This window comes from Sorex araneus, chromosome 5, assembly GCF_027595985.1.
Source record: "Sorex araneus isolate mSorAra2 chromosome 5, mSorAra2.pri, whole genome shotgun sequence".
Classification (NCBI taxonomy): domain Eukaryota; kingdom Metazoa; phylum Chordata; class Mammalia; order Eulipotyphla; family Soricidae; genus Sorex; species Sorex araneus.
In genome coordinates this window covers 71,283,719-71,288,717 of record NC_073306.1, presented here as the reverse complement: position 1 = coordinate 71,288,717, position 4,999 = coordinate 71,283,719, and positions in this window count along the sequence as shown.

Sequence of the window (4,999 nt, the reverse complement as noted above, 5' to 3'; positions counted from 1 at the left end):
TCTTAAATATCTTTCTAAGAAATTGATGAAGATAACTGCATTGAATAACATATATTAAATGTAGGGTAAAGAGAAGACACTGCCTGGCTTGAAAGTTGGTTTTTTTTTTTTTTTTTAAAAAAGGAGCGACTCTTTTTAGGAGTTAATGTACCTGGTGACTTTAAATTGAAGCCAATTCTTACTTGACATTCACAAAATCCTAGAGCTCTTAAGTATTCTGCAAAATCTTATTTTATTCAGTTCTCTATAAATGGAACAGTTCTACTTAGATGTCAGCTCAGCTGTTTACAGATGATTTCAAACTATTTTAAACCCACCGTTGAGACCAATTTCTCAGAGAAAAAAAAAGGTATTTTAAAAATTACAGCTAAATTAGCCAGAGGCAACAGAACTGGATAGTTGATTTACAGAACTGAGTTTACCTAAGATGGTTAGGGAGAGGTGAAAAGAGGGATTCTTGGAACATTGGTGGAGGTAAACAGTAATTCTAGTGGTCATTGTGGTATTGGAATGGTGTCTGCATGAAACTGTCATTAACAGTATTGTAAATCATGATACCTCAAAACAAATGGGGGGAAAATTACTGGTAATTGACAATGTATTGTGTTACCCAAGATCTAGTAGATATTTTCAAGACTTTTTCCATTTCTGCTTACCATTATATCTGTTCTGCATCATGTGAATTAAGTCTTCACTTACCTTTAAGCCTTATTTCTTAAGAAGTCAACTTTATAAAGTTATAATTGCTCTAGGCAATGTGTCTTCATATGTATCTAACAAAACTATTTTAAAAACTTGCAGAAAAGAGTCAGCATTTTAGATGTCATTGAAATTTTACATGACTTATATACAGAAGCAAAATATCTATATTAACAAGAGTTTAGTAGAAGTTGATTCCAATTTTTATGAAGGCGTTCAGTGTTTCAATGATGAAGTGAGTTTAGGAACCAGAAATGAAGCCAGAACTAGAAGTGGGGTCTGAAGATGAGAATGCATTACTGAAATCTCTTGATGAAACTTGAATGGATGAGGAGACATTTCATCTAGATGAATAAGTAGATTTCATGAGATCAAATTTGCTCCTGGTAAAGATGATGTGATCATTGATAGATTTAGAATTTTACATAAACTTACTTTCTAAAGCAGTAGCATCTTTTCAGAAAGGTGACTTCAGTTTTGAAGGAAGAAAATTCGTGACTAAAATGCTTTCAAGGAGTATATAATGCCACAGAAAAATCTCATGAAGAAAGGATCGATTGCTATGGCAAACTTTATTTTGTCTAATTTTAAATTGCTATACCAGCCCAATATTAGTAATGACCTGATCAGTCAGCAATCACTGAAATTTTCCTTAAAGTAAAACTCTGCCAGCAAAAATATTGCGCGTCACTGAACACTTGGTTCATAGAATTTTAGAAATAATGTATTCAGAGTAGAGAAATTTTAAAAAATTACTGCTTTTAACTTACCTTCTAATTAAATTTTGTAATTAAGGCGATATCTCTAGAGAGCATATTTTAGAGATGATGACATTTCATGTCCAAAAGACTAAAATATAAACACAGATTTTATTTTTAACATAGGTACTAGGAAAGTAAAACATTTGTTTGACTTGGCTTATTGTAATATTGTCTATTGTAGAGGTCTGGAACTCACAATGTCTCTAAAGTTTGCCTGTGCTTTCTGATGGTTCAGAAGACTATAATTCTTACATCAAGTTCTACCACCACAAGTGGTTTCTGGTGAGAGTTCTCTCATTGACTTATAGAGGACTGATATATTTCAGAGTACTGAAATAGTTTTTCTTGGTATATGCAGACATATAGAGTCATAAGCCTAGAACTTTACTCAAGACACTTAATGATTCTCTTAAGTCACATGAGGGTTAGTAGGGGTTCAATAGATAAATACAGGAAGGGTGATAATTCAGCTCATAGTAAAGATCAACCAGTCAAATTTGATTTTGTTTAATTTTTATTAAATTAATTTATTTATCTACTGGCGCCAGATAAATACCTCATTGGTCAACCTCCACTACATCCACTACCCAGCCACCGCCAAGCTCCAGGCTGCTTTCCGGACACTCAGCCAAGCCTGACACATGAATGAAGCCCCACAGAACCAGGTAAAGCAGAACTTTGTGACCTTGGACTCCAGGCTCAACAGGACCCGGAAACAGAGATCCTCTCTCAGCTTCCCCCAATTTCCGGCGCCCCAGGAATCAAACAGAGAAGATCCTATTCTACCGGCGCCAGATAAATACCTCATCAGCCGACCTCCACTACCTCCACTACCCAGCCACCACCACGTTCCAGGCCACTTTCCGGCACATCATAAGAAACTTAATACCATTTTTCATAATTACTGCACCATACTTGATGAGGTACAAATATATGGTGTGAACTCTGGGAACACCTGTAAGGGCGATAAGAGGCAGCCCTAAAAGCCTTCATCCCTCTTGGAGAGCCTGGCAAGCTACTGAGAGTATCACACCTGCACAGCAGAGCCTGGCAACCTACACATGGTGTATTTGATATGCCAAAAACAGTAACAACAATGGGCCTCATTCTCCTGACACTGAAAGAACCTTCAATAAGGCAGCGTTAAGAGGGAGGAGCAAGGAGAGGCTGATAAAATCTCAGGGACAAACTAGCCTGCCAAAACGAAGAAGAACTAAAATGACTGTCTGTACTTTCAATGCATGTAAGCTAGCATCAGAAGCATCCATCGAAGACCTGATGGTGCAAGGGCACAAGATCAAGTACAACATCATTGTTCTGACTGAGACGAAAAGACATTGATCACATCACACCATTTTTGACACTGGAGAAGAACTGTTCCTCAAAACATATGACAATAGAGGCATTGGTGATTTCGGTGTCCTTGTCAACACAAACTTGGCCATGTACATTGATTCATTCGAATGTCTAACAACCCGAATCATATGATTATGCTTGAATAGATATGGCTCACTGCAAGCAGTTTCTATCTTCGTTGTCTACACACCAACATACAACTACGATGAAGAAGAAATTGAGAAGTTCTACATGGAGCTGGAGAAGTCCTATAAAGAAGACCGCACCTTCTACAAGATTATTGTCAGTGATTTCAATGCCAAGATAGGACCAAGAAGGTCTCTCAAAGATCTCCACATCAGGACCCATGGCCTAGAATCGAACAAACAGGGTGAGAGATTGACTGAGTTCATCATGTTGACCAAGACCATCCATGGTAACTTGCAGTTCAAGAAGGCCAAATCTAAACTTTGGACAGGAAAGTCTCCCGGTGGACAGTTCCATAATAAAATTGACCACATCATATTTAATCGACGTTTTTTCCTGACCAATGTTGCTGTTGTCCCAAAATTCCAAACAGGATTGGACCACCAACTTCTTTGTGCAAAATTTTACTTCACAGAGTGGGGAGAAAGGTCTGCAAAGTTTAAGTTTAAGAAGAGAACTCCCAGAATGACTACCAACTGGGAGCTCTTTGGCACTATTGCAGCAACGTGGGAAGATGCCATCATTGACAACATCAATGAGGAATACGATAGACTGGTTCATCACTTCCATGACTGCGTAAGGAATGCTGACAGTGGGAAAGCCACAAACAGACACCTGTTTTCGGAAACTCTCAAGCTCATTCGCCAACATGGTTTGGCACAAGCCTCTGGCAATCCGAGCTAACATGAGCTTGCAAAGCTGTGCAGAGAAGCTATAAAGGAAGACCTCAAAGAGAGAAGAGCAGGAGAGTTGGCCAATGAGGCAAAAGCCTGGAAAAGTATTAGGAATGCTTGCCTGTCCTTTGCCAACTACAAGACCAAGATGACTGCCCTCCAATGTACTGATGGATCTATCACATCTTCCAGAAGGGCAATGGAGAGGATTATTCATGACTTCTACTCGGATCTCTTTGACAGCCATATCTACCTGCCCGCATACCAAATTCTGCAGGATGGATATGTCATTCCCAACGTCCTCCCTTCCAAAATCTGACATGCCATTTCATCAGTAAAGATGCTTACAGCACTTGGTCCAGACAAGATCAGACCCGAACCCTGAAGAATCTACCCCCAGCACTCGTCAATAAACTGGCTCATCTCTTCACATACTACCTGTCCAAATGCAAGTTTCCATCCCAAGGGAAAAACAGCAGTACTGTTCTGTTGTACAAGAAGGGAATACATCCATGACATTGGTAACTATCTCCCAATCTGCTTGTTGTCTGTCATCTACAAGTTGTTCACTCAAGTCATCCTGAAGAGGACACTGGAGGAAGGACAACCATGTGAGCAAGCCAGGTTATGAAAAGGATTCAGCACGTATGACTGTATCCACACAGTGACCAAGCTTACTGAAGTTTCACGAGAGTTCAAGATGCTGCTCTGTCTAATGTTCATCAATTTAAAGAAGGCCTTTGATTCTGTTGAGACTGAAGCAATCATCGAAGCCCTAGCCAAACAGGGCATTCAAACTCAGTACATCAAGATCCTCCGTGAGTTGTATTACAGATTCACCACCAGGATCTCACCATTCTACAAGGAAGAAAGATAGGGGTTTGGCAGGGTGATACATAAAGATAGGGGTTTGGCAGGGTGATATCATGTCACTGAAACTCTTCAGTGCCTTCCTCTAAAACATCATGTGATGACTGGAATGGGAAGAAATAGGAGTTAAGATATATGGTTGACAACTACACCATCTCCACTTCGCCAATGACATTGTTCTAATAACACCAAACATTAGCCAAGCAGCACAAATGCTGATTAACTTTGACCAAGAGTGTGGAAAGGCCAGTCTATAGCTGATCTCACGAAGACGATGTTCATGAAAAATGAACTAGTCCTGACATTACATTTTGCTCTTAATGGAATGAACATCTCCAAATACAGCAGCTATGTGTACCTGGGTCGAGAACTCAGCATGAGGAATGACTTGGTGCCAGAACTGCGCAGGAGGAAGAGTGCAGTGTGGAATGCTTTGAAGAGCATCAAGAAGTT